This window comes from Crinia signifera, chromosome 5 (genome assembly GCF_055691185.1).
Source record: "Crinia signifera chromosome 5, ASM5569118v1, whole genome shotgun sequence".
NCBI lineage: Eukaryota > Metazoa > Chordata > Amphibia > Anura > Myobatrachidae > Crinia > Crinia signifera.
Window position 1 is genome coordinate 176,448,180 of NC_139221.1, and position 12,406 is coordinate 176,460,585.

Here is a 12,406-nt window from a genome sequence, read left to right on the forward strand (position 1 = left end):
TATGCCATGTTTCCAAATTTTTATGCACAGTGGTTACAGCATGAAGCGAATGCATGTGAATATACAAAGGTGCATTGCATTAAACAAGTCCACTGAGTGTCCCAAAATTGCCGGCCTGCCTGCTTTCATCCATCAATTGTTCTAAATTTTTCATTACCCAATGAGCTGAGGTGGAGTCTTAGCCACTGGTACCATCAGGGAGGTGTGTAAAGCACTTTAGGCTAGACAGCCAATCAGCTGCCAGCTTCCATCTGTCAATCAAATACAGCAACCAATCAGAAAGCTGCCCATTGATCAGCAGGCCCTTTATGACATCACAGACATACCCTCAGAACTATCTGTGCATGTCTAATGGCTGGCTGTCAGTTGGGCGGGTGGGTGGCAGAGGGAGGGGATGTCTGTCTCGTTTTTCCTGAAAATTGCAGTTTTTCTGCGTTTACGGGAAAAGTTGAGGTCCGACGCGCAAAACTGGGGTATCGTAGAAATCACCTTTTAAAGACGCACATTTCTGCCCCCCCAAAAATGGGCATTTCAAATGAGAAATGAGTCCAATGAACAAAATAGGGTTAATAAGTATGTATTTCAGGGGTGAGTTAGCAGGTTATTGGGGAAGTAAGTCCTGATATTTTTGGAGGTTGCAGGGGCCACTACACCATTTAAAATAGGCAGGTTTTAGCATATGCAGTTAGGCCTCGTAGGATGATTTTAGCTAAAAAGTGCCCCAAACACTCAAACGGGCTTGTATCTGGGAAGGGAAAATATGGGAAACATGACTTAGACAGCAAATGATACACTGTTTGCCATGTTTACAAATTTTTATGCACAGTGGTTACAGCATGAAGCGAATGCATGTGAATATACAAAGGTGCATTGCATTAAACAAGTCCACTGAGTGTCCCAAAATGTCCGGCCTGCCTGCTTTCATCAATCAATTGTTCTAAATTTTTCATTACCCAATGAGCTGAGGTGGAGTCTTAGCCAGTGGTACCATCAGGGAGGTGTGTAAAGCACTTTAGGCTAGACAGCCAATCAGCTGCCAGCTTCCATCTTTCAATCAAATACAGCAGCCAATCAGAAAGCTGCCCATTGATCAGCAGGCCCTTTATGACATCACAGAAAGACCCTCAGAACTATCTGTGCATGTCTAATGGCTGGCTGTCAGTTGGGCGGGTGGGTGGCAGAGGGAGGGGATGTCTGTCTCGTTTCTCCCTAAAATTGCGGTTTTTCTGCGTTTACGGGAAAAGTTGAGGTCCGACGCGCAAAAGTGGGGTATCGTAGAAATCACCTTTTAAAGACGCACATTTCTGGCCCCCCCAAAAATGGGCATTTCAAATGAGAAATGAGTCCAATGAACAAAATAGGGTGAATAAGTATGTATTTCAGGGGTGAGTTAGCAGGTTATTGGGGAAGTAAGTCCTGATATTTTTGGAGGTTGCAGGGGCCACTACACCATTCAAAATAGGCAGGCTTTAACATATGCAGTTAGGCCCCGTAGGATGATATTAGCTAAAAAGTGCCCCAAACACTCAAACGGGCTTGCATCTGGGAAGGGAAAATATGGGAAACATGACTTAGACACCAAAAGATACACTATATGCCATGTTTCCAAATTTTTATGCACAGTGGTTACAGCATGAAGCGAATGCATGTGAATATACAAAGGTGCATTGCATTAAACAAGTCCACTGAGTGTCCCAAAATTGCCGGCCTGCCTGCTTTCATCCATCAATTGTTCTAAATTTTTCATTACCCAATGAGCTGAGGTGGAGTCTTAGCCACTGGTACCATCAGGGAGGTGTGTAAAGCACTTTAGGCTAGACAGCCAATCAGCTGCCAGCTTCCATCTGTCAATCAAATACAGCAACCAATCAGAAAGCTGCCCATTGATCAGCAGGCCCTTTATGACATCACAGACATACCCTCAGAACTATCTGTGCATGTCTAATGGCTGGCTGTCAGTTGGGCGGGTGGGTGGCAGAGGGAGGGGATGTCTGTCTCGTTTCTCCTGAAAATTGCAGTTTTTCTGCGTTTACGGGAAAAGTTGAGGTCCGACGCGCAAAACTGGGGTATCGTAGAAATCACCTTTTAAAGACGCACATTTCTGCCCCCCCAAAAATGGGCATTTCAAATGAGAAATGAGTCCAATGAACAAAATAGGGTTAATAAGTATGTATTTCAGGGGTGAGTTAGCAGGTTATTGGGGAAGTAAGTCCTGATATTTTTGGAGGTTGCAGGGCCACTACACCATTCAAAATAGGCAGGCTTTAGCATATGCAGTTAGGCCCCGTAGGATGATTTTAGCTAAAAAGTGCCCCAAACACTCAAACGGGCTTATATCTGGGAAGGGAAAATATGGGAAACATGACTTAGACAGCAAATGATACACTGTTTGCCATGTTTACAAATTTTTATGCACAGTGGTTACAGCATGAAGCGAATGCATGTGAATATACAAAAGGTGCATTGCATTAAACAAGTCCAATGAGTGTCCCAAAATGGCCGGCCTGCCTGCTTTCATCCATCAATTGTTCTAAATTTTTCATTACCCAATGAGCTGAGGTGGAGTCTTAGCCACTGGTACCATCAGGGAGGTGTGTAAAGCACTTTAGGCTAGACAGACAATCAGCTGCCAGCTTCCATCTGTCAATCAAATACAGCAGCCAATCAGAAAGCTGCCCATTGATCAGCAGGCCCTTTATGACATCACAGAAAGACCCTCAGAACTATCTGTGCATGTCTAATGGCTGGCTGTCAGTTGGGTGGGTGGGTGGCGGAGGGAGGGGATGTCTGTCTCGTTTCTCCTGAAAATTGCGCTTTTTCTGCGTTTACGGGAAAAGTTGAGATCCGACGCGCAAAAGTGGGGTATCGTAGAAATCACCTTTTAAAGACGCACATTTCCGGCCCCCCAAAAATGGGCATTTCAAATGAGAAATGAGTCCAATGAACAAAATAGGGTTAATAAGTATGTATTTCAGGGGTGAGTTAGCAGGTTATTGGGGAAGTAAGTCCTGATATTTTTGGAGGTTGCAGGGGCCACTACACCATTTAAAATAGGCAGGTTTTAGCATATGCAGTTAGGCCCTGTAGGATGATTTTAGCTAAAAAGTGCCCCAAACACTCAAATGGGCTTGTATCTGGGAAGGGAAAAAATGGGAAACATGACTTAGACACCAAATGATACACTGTTTGCCATGTTTCCAAATTTTTATGCACAGCGTTTACAGCATGAAGCGAATGCATGTGAATAAACAAAGGTGCATTTCATTAAACAAGTCCAATGAGCATCCCAAAATTGCCGGCCTGCCTGCTTTCATCCATCAATTGTTCTAAATTTTTCATTTCCCAACGAGCTGAGGTGGAGTCTTAGCCAGTGGTACCATCAGGGAGGTGTGTAAAGCACTTTAGGCTAGACAGCCAATCAGCTGCCAGCTTCCATCTGTCAATCAAATACAGCAGCCAATCAGAAAGCTGCCCATTGATCAGCAGGCCCTTTATGACATCACAGACAGACCCTCAGAACTATCTGTGCATGTCTAATGGCGGTCTGTCAGTTGGGCGGGTGGGTGGCAGAGGGAGGGGATGTCTGTCTCGTTTCTCCTGAAAATTGCGCTTTTTCTGTGTTTACGGGAAAAGTTGAGATCCGACGCGCAAAAGTGGGGTATCGTAGAAATCACCTTTTAAAGACGCACATTTCCGGCCCCCCCAAAAATGGGCATTTCAAATGAGAAATGAGTCCAATGAACAAAATAGGGTTAATAAGTATGTATTTCAGGGGTGAGTTAGCAGGTTATTGGGGAAGTAAGTCCTGATATTTTTGGAGGTTGCAGGGGCCACTACACCATTCAAAATAGGCAGGCTTTAGCATATGCAGTTAGGCCCCGTAGGATGATTTTAGCTAAAAAGTGCCCCAAACACTCAAACGGGCTTGTATCTGGGAAGGGAAAATATGTGAAACATGACTTAGACAGCAAATGATACACTGTTTGCCATGTTTCCAAATTTTTATGCACAGTGGTTACAGCATGAAGCGAATGCATGTGAATATACAAAGGTGCATTGCATAAAACATGTCCACTGAGTGTCCCAAAATGGCCGGCCTGCCTGCTTTCATCCATCAATTGTTCTAAATTTTTCATTACCCAATGAGCTGAGGTGGAGTCTTAGCCAGTGGTACCATCAGGGAGGTGTGTAAAGCACTTTAGGCTAGACAGCCAATCAGCTGCCAGCTTCCATCTGTCAATCAAATACAGCAGCCAATCAGAAAGCTGCCCATTGATCAGCAGGCCCTTTATGACATCACAGAAAGACCCTCAGAACTATCTGTGCATGTCTAATGGCTGGCTGTCAGTTGGGTGGGTGGGTGGCAGAGGGAGGGGATGTCTGTCTCGTTTCTCCTGAAAATTGCGCTTTTTCTGCGTTTATGGGAAAAGTTGAGGTCCGACGCGCAAAACTGGGGTATCGTAGAAATCACCTTTTAAAGACGCACATTTCTGCCCCCCCAAAAATGGGCATTTCAAATGAGAAATGAGTCCAATGAACAAAATAGGGTGAATAAGTATGTATTTCAGGGGTGAGTTAGCAGGTTATTGGGGAAGTAAGTCCTGATATTTTTGGAGGTTGCAGGGCCACTACACCATTCAAAATAGGCAGACTTTAGCATATGCAGTTAGGCCCCGTAGGATGATTTTAGCTAAAAAGTGCCCCAAACACTCACACGGGCTTGTATCTGGGAAGGGAAAATATGGGAAACATGACCTAGACAGCAAATGATACACTGTATGCCATGTTTCCAAATTTTTATGCACAGTGGTTACAGCATGAAGCGAATGCATGTGAATATACAAAGGTGCATTGCATTAAACAAGTCCAATGAGCGTCCCAAAATGGCCGGCCTGCCTGCTTTCATCCATCAATTGTTCTAAATTTTTCATTACCCAATGAGCTGAGGTGGAGTCTTAGCCAGTGGTACCATCAGGGAGGTGTGTAAAGCACTTTAGGCTAGACAGCCAATCAGCTGCCAGCTTCCATCTGTCAAGCAAATACAGCAGCCAATCAGAAAGCTGCCCATTGATCAGCAGGCCCTTTATGACATCACAAACAGACCCTCAGAACTATCTGTGCATGTCTAATGGCGGGCTGTCAGTTGGGCGGGTGGGTGGCAGAGGGAGGGGATGTCTGTCTCGTTTCTCCTGAAAATTGCGCTTTTTCTGCATTTACGGGAAAAGTTGAGGTCCGACGCGCAAAACTGGGGTATCGTAGAAATCACCTTTTAAAGACGCACATTTCTGCCCCCCCAAAAATGGGCATTTCAAATGAGAAATGAGTCCAATGAACAAAATAGGGTGAATAAGTATGTATTTCAGGGGTGAGTTAGCAGGTTATTGGGGAAGTAAGTCCTGATATTTTTGGAGGTTGCAGGGCCACTACACCATTCAAAATAGGCAGGCTTTAGCATATGCAGTTAGGCCCCGTAGGTTGATTTTAGCTAAAAAGTGCCCCAAACACTGAAACGGGCTTGTATCTGGGAAGGGAAAATATGGGAAACATGACCTAGACAGCAAATGATACACTGTATGCCATGTTTCCAAATTTTTATGCACAGTGGTTACAGCATGAAGCGAATGCATGTGAATATACAAAGGTGCATTGCATTAAACAAGTCCAATGAGCGTCCCAAAATGGCCGGCCTGCCTGCTTTCATCCATCAATTGTTCTAAATTTTTCATTACCCAATGAGCTGAGGTGGAGTCTTAGCCAGTGGTACCATCAGGGAGGTGTGTAAAGCACTTTAGGCTAGACAGCCAATCAGCTGCCAGCTTCCATCTGTCAAGCAAATACAGCAGCCAATCAGAAAGCTGCCCATTGATCAGCAGGCCCTTTATGACATCACAAACAGACCCTCAGAACTATCTGTGCATGTCTAATGGCGGGCTGTCAGTTGGGCGGGTGGGTGGCAGAGGGAGGGGATGTCTGTCTCGTTTCTCCTGAAAATTGCGCTTTTTCTGTGTTTACGGGAAAAGTTGAGGTCCGACGCGCAAAAGTGGGGTATCGTAGAAATCACCTTTTAAAGACGCACAATTCTGCCCCCCCCCCCCCCAAAATGGGCATTTCAAATGAGAAATGAGTCCAATGAACAAAATAGGGTGAATAAGTATGTATTTCAGGGGTGAGTTAGCAGGTTATTGGGGAAGTAAGTCCTGATATTTTTGGAGGTTGCAGGGGCCACTACACCATTCAAAATAGGCAGGCTTTAGCATATGCAGTTAGGCCCCGTAGGATGATTTTAGCTAAAAAGTGCCCCAAACACTTAAACGGGCTTGTATCTGGGAAGGGAAAATATGGGAAACATGACTTAGACAGCAAATGATACACTGTTTGCCATGTTTCCAAATTTTTATGCACAGTGGTTACAGCATGAAGCGAATGCATGTGAATATACAAAGGTGCATTGCATAAAACATGTCCACTGAGTGTCCCAAAATGGCCGGCCTGCCTGCTTTCATCCATCAATTGTTCTAAATTTTTCATTACCCAATGAGCTGAGGTGGAGTCTTAGCCAGTGGTACCATCAGGGAGGTGTGTAAAGCACTTTAGGCTAGACAGCCAATCAGCTGCCAGCTTCCATCTGTCAATCAAATACAGCAGCCAATCAGAAAGCTGCCCATTGATCAGCAGGCCCTTTATGACATCACAGAAAGACCCTCAGAACTATCTGTGCATGTCTAATGGCTGGCTGTCAGTTGGGTGGGTGGGTGGCAGAGGGAGGGGATGTCTGTCTCGTTTCTCCTGAAAATTGCGCTTTTTCTGCGTTTACGGGAAAAGTTGAGGTCCGACGCGCAAAACTGGGGTATCGTAGAAATCACCTTTTAAAGACGCACATTTCTGCCCCCCCAAAAATGGGCATTTCAAATGAGAAATGAGTCCAATGAACAAAATAGGGTGAATAAGTATGTATTTCAGGGGTGAGTTAGCAGGTTATTGGGGAAGTAAGTCCTGATATTTTTGGAGGTTGCAGGGCCACTACACCATTCAAAATAGGCAGGCTTTAGCATATGCAGTTAGGCCCCGTAGGATGATTTTAGCTAAAAAGTGCCCCAAACACTCACACGGGCTTGTATCTGGGAAGGGAAAATATGGGAAACATGACTTAGACAGCAAATGATACACTGTTTGCCATGTTTACAAATTTTTATGCACAGTGGTTACAGCATGAAGCGAATGCATGTGAATATACAAAGGTGCATTGCATTAAACAAGTCCACTGAGTGTCCCAAAATGGCCGGCCTGCCTGCTTTCATCCATCAATTGTTCTAAATTTTTCATTACCCAATGAGCTGAGGTGGAGTCTTAGCCAGTGGTACCATCAGGGAGGTGTGTAAAGCACTTTAGGCTAGACAACCAATCAGCTGCCAGCTTCCATCTTTCAATCAAATACAGCAGCCAATCAGAAAGCTGCCCATTGATCAGCAGGCCCTTTATGACATCACAGAAAGACCCTCAGAACTATCTGTGCATGTCTAATGGCTGGCTGTCAGTTGGGCGGGTGGGTGGCAGAGGGAGGGGATGTCTGTCTCGTTTCTCCCTAAAATTGCGGTTTTTCTGCGTTTACGGGAAAAGTTGAGGTCCGACGCGCAAAAGTGGGGTTTCGTAGAAATCACCTTTTAAAGACGCACATTTCTGGCCCCCCAAAAATGGGCATTTCAAATGAGAAATGAGTCCAATGAACAAAATAGGGTGAATAAGTATGTATTTCAGGCGTGAGTTAGCAGGTTATTGGGGAAGTAAGTCCTGATATTTTTGGAGCTTGCAGGGGCCACTACACCATTCAAAATAGGCAGGCTTTAGCATATGCAGTTAGGCCCCGTAGGTTGATTTTAGCTAAAAAGTGCCCCAAACACTCAAACGGGCTTGTATCTGGGAAGGGAAAATATGGGAAACATGACTTAGACAGCAAATGATACACTGTATGCCATGTTTCCAAATTTTTATGCACAGTGGTCACAGCATGAAGCGAATGCATGTGAATATACAAAAGGTGCATTGCATTAAACAAGTCCAATGAGCGTCCCAAAATGGCCGGCCTGCCTGCTTTCATCCATCAATTGTTCTAAATTTTTCATTACCCAATGAGCTGAGGTGGAGTCTTAGCCAGTGGTACCATCAGGGAGGTGTGTAAAGCACTTTAGGCTAGACAGCCAATCAGCTGCCAGCTTCCATCTGTCAATCAAATACAGCAGCCAATCAGAAAGCTGCCCATTGATCAGCAGGCCCTTTATGACATCACAGAAAGACCCTCAGAACTATCTGTGCATGTCTAATGGCTGGCTGTCAGTTGGGCGGGTGGGTGGCAGAGGGAGGCGATGTCTGTCTCGTTTCTCCCTAAAATTGCGGTTTTTCTGAGTTTACGGGAAAAGTTGAGGTCCGACGCGCAAAAGTGGGGTATCGTAGAAATCACCTTTTAAAGACGCACATTTCTGGCCCCCCCAAAAATGGGCATTTCAAATGAGAAATGAGTCCAATGAACAAAATAGGGTGAATAAGTATGTATTTCAGGGGTGAGTTAGCAGGTTATTGGGGAAGTAAGTTCTGATATTTTTGGAGGTTGCAGGGGTCACTACACCATTCAAAATAGGCAGGCTTTAGCATATGCAGTTAGGCCCCGTAGGTTGATTTTAGCTAAAAAGTGCCCCAAACACTGAAACGGGCTTGTATCTGGGAAGGGAAAATATGGGAAACATGACCTAGACAGCAAATGATACACTGTATGCCATGTTTCCAAATTTTTATGCACAGTGGTTACAGCATGAAGCGAATGCATGTGAATATACAAAGGTGCATTGCATTAAACAAGTCCAATGAGCGTCCCAAAATGGCCGGCCTGCCTGCTTTCATCCATCAATTGTTCTAAATTTTTCATTACCCAATGAGCTGAGGTGGAGTCTTAGCCAGTGGTACCATCAGGGAGGTGTGTAAAGCACTTTAGGCTAGACAGCCAATCAGCTGCCAGCTTCCATCTGTCAAGCAAATACAGCAGCCAATCAGAAAGCTGCCCATTGATCAGCAGGCCCTTTATGACATCACAAACAGACCCTCAGAACTATCTGTGCATGTCTAATGGGTGGCTGTCAGTTGGGCGGGTGGGTGGCAGAGGGAGGGGATGTCTGTCTCGTTTCTCCTGAAAATTGCGCTTTTTCTGCGTTTACGGGAAAAGTTGAGGTCCGACGCGCAAAAGTGGGGTATCGTAGAAATCACCTTTTAAAGACGCACATTTCTGCCCCCCCCCCCCAAAAAATGGGCATTTCAAATGAGAAATGAGTCCAATGAACAAAATAGGGTGAATAAGTATGTATTTCAGGGGTGAGTTAGCAGGTTATTGGGGAAGTAAGTCCTGATATTTTTGGAGGTTGCAGGGGCCACTACACCATTCAAAATAGGCAGGCTTTAGCATATGCAGTTAGGCCCTGTAGGATGATGTTAGCTAAAAAGTGCCCCAAACACTCAAACGGGCTTGTATCTGGGAAGGGAAAATATGGGAAACATGACTTAGACAGCAAATGATACACTGTTTGCCATGTTTCCAAATTTTTATGCACAGTGGTTACAGCATGAAGCGAATGCATGTGAATATACAAAGGTGCATTGCATTAAACATGTCCACTGAGTGTCCCAAAATGGCCGGCCTGCCTGCTTTCATCCATCAATTGTTCTAAATTTTTCGTTACCCAATGAGCTGAGGTGGAGTCTTAGCCAGTGGTACCATCAGGGAGGTGTGTAAAGCACTTTAGGCTAGACAGCCAATCAGCTGCCAGCTTCCATCTGTCAATCAAATACAGCAGCCAATCAGAAAGCTGCCCATTGATCAGCAGGCCCTTTATGACATCACAGAAAGACCCTCAGAACTATCTGTGCATGTCTAATGGCTGGCTGTCAGTTGGGTGGGTGGGTGGCAGAGGGAGGGGATGTCTGTCTCGTTTCTCCTGAAAATTGCGCTTTTTCTGCGTTTACGGGAAAAGTTGAGGTCCGACGCGCAAAACTGGGGTATTGTAGAAATCACCTTTTAAAGACGCACATTTCTGCCCCCCCAAAAATGGGCATTTCAAATGAGAAATGAGTCTAATGAACAAAATAGGGTGAATAAGTATGTATTTCAGGGGTGAGTTAGCAGGTTATTGGGGAAGTAAGTCCTGATATTTTTGGAGGTTGCAGGGCCACTACACCATTCAAAATAGGCAGGCTTAAGCATATGCAGTTAGGCCCCGTAGGATGATTTTAGCTAAAAAGTGCCCCAAACACTCAAACGGGCTTGTATCTGGGAAGGGAAAATATGGGAAACATGACTTAGACAGCAAATGATACACTGTTTGCCATGTTTCCAAATTTTTATGCACAGTGGTTACAGCATGAAGCGAATGCATGTGAATATACAAAGGTGCATTGCATTAAACAAGTCCACTGAGTGTCCCAAAATGGCCGGCCTGCCTGCTTTCATCCATCAATTGTTCTAAATTTTTCATTACCCAATGAGCTGAGGTGGAGTCTTAGCCAGTGGTACCATCAGGGAGGTGTGTAAAGCACTTTAGGCTAGACAGCCAATCAGCTGCCAGCTTCCATCTGTCAATCAAATACAGCAGCCAATCAGAAAGCTGCCCATTGATCAGCAGGCCCTTTATGACATCACAGAAAGACCCTCAGAACTATCTGTGCATGTCTAATGGCTGGCTGTCAGTTGGGCGGGTGGGTGTGTAGTACCCCAGTGGGTTGCTGATCACTATAAACTGACATTGTGAGTATCTGCCTAAGGTATGGAGCACTGAGGGTAAATTGAGTGCAGGCCCCTTTAATGCTACCAGCAGGGGTGGGATCAACCCAGCAGGATGATTGACAGCTTTGAAGAAAAGGTAGCTGTATTGGCTAACAGAGTGTGGGGTCAAGAGGTGAAGCAGGAAGAAGCATGTGGAAGAGAGGGAGACTAGAGCAGCAGCAGCATGGTGTCTGAGCTGAATGGAACTGAGGTGTGAAGAGAGTGACACAGAGAGAGTTCTTAATCTCCCCAGCTAATCTGCCAGCCGTCCCTGCTAGCAATAAAAGTGCAGGCTACTGAGTGGGACACAGTGGAAATAACTGCTAACAGCAGCAGCAAGGAGCAAAGACACACAGAGCCCCATGTGCTCAGAGGAGACCCTGCAGAGCAGGACAGCATGCAGAGTGGAGGACACTGTAACAGCCTGTACCAGCAACATCCAATAAAGCGTGAGTCTGACTATCACACCCCTGTGCAACAGTGTGCTCCCCACTAGATCCAAGTTTGCACCACTCACCCCAACTCCAGTATTAACAGAGGAAAGCATCCACAGAGAGCTCAGGCAAAAGATAGCTCCTGGCTATAGAAGTGTGTCCCTGTCAGACCCCCCAGCAGAGTATAACAGGACTGCCCTAAAAAGACTGTAACCTTTATAAAAGGATCTCTCAGTAGACTGTGAATGCAGAGACTTCATTTAACCCCTTCATGCTGGAAGCTGCTTTGAATGTGGGATTCAGCATTAACCAAGCCCTGTCTAATGATTTGAGAACACCTAAATGAGTTGGCCTTGGACTGTTTTCAGTTAACAAACCTATTGCAAGACTCTCAGCCTCTGACCCCCAAATAAAGACTGTGCTTTACTGCTGACTGAGCCAACCTGAAGAGACTGTTACACAGCATTTGATCTGCAGGATCATTACAAGGAATAGTGACTATTGAGTTGTATCTGGGTACCCAATAGTAGGATGATATAGCAGAGTCTAGTTAATGTATACAGCTATTGCACATAATAGTAAGTGTATTGTGAAGAGAAGTTTGCATATATTGCAGTTAAACAGATTGTGTTACAAGAATTGAATTGTTCATCGGATTGGATATATTGTACTCTTCCGCTAAAGATGTGTACAGAAGTGTGCAGTGCTTTGTTTGCTTGATACCATAATTGCCGTTATTACTGAAGGTGATCATTTATACCCTCACCCAAGAGTCACAAAATAAACTGTTATAAATGTACCAACTTGTCCATTCATTGTGAGCAATTGGAAAAGAAGAACTGAAGTAACCTCACAGTGCGAACTCCACCCAGTTCAGGTAAACCCGGGCCACCACTGACCTTGGGGGTGTCACATATGGCGTCATACCGAACAGGATCGGACATGGAAGTGCATAAAGGCAACCCCACTGCAGATGACAAAGCCTTTAGGGAATTGTCTGTAACATTGGATGGACTCCTCAAAATGACTGCAGAGATGAGAAAGACCCTAGCCAACCAGAGAATAGAACAGACTTTATACAGAAATGGGGAATGGCGTTCAGAACGCAGAGTGAAGCACCAATCCAGATGGGACGTTACCCAGGAGACGGGAAGATGGGTGACTAATCAGT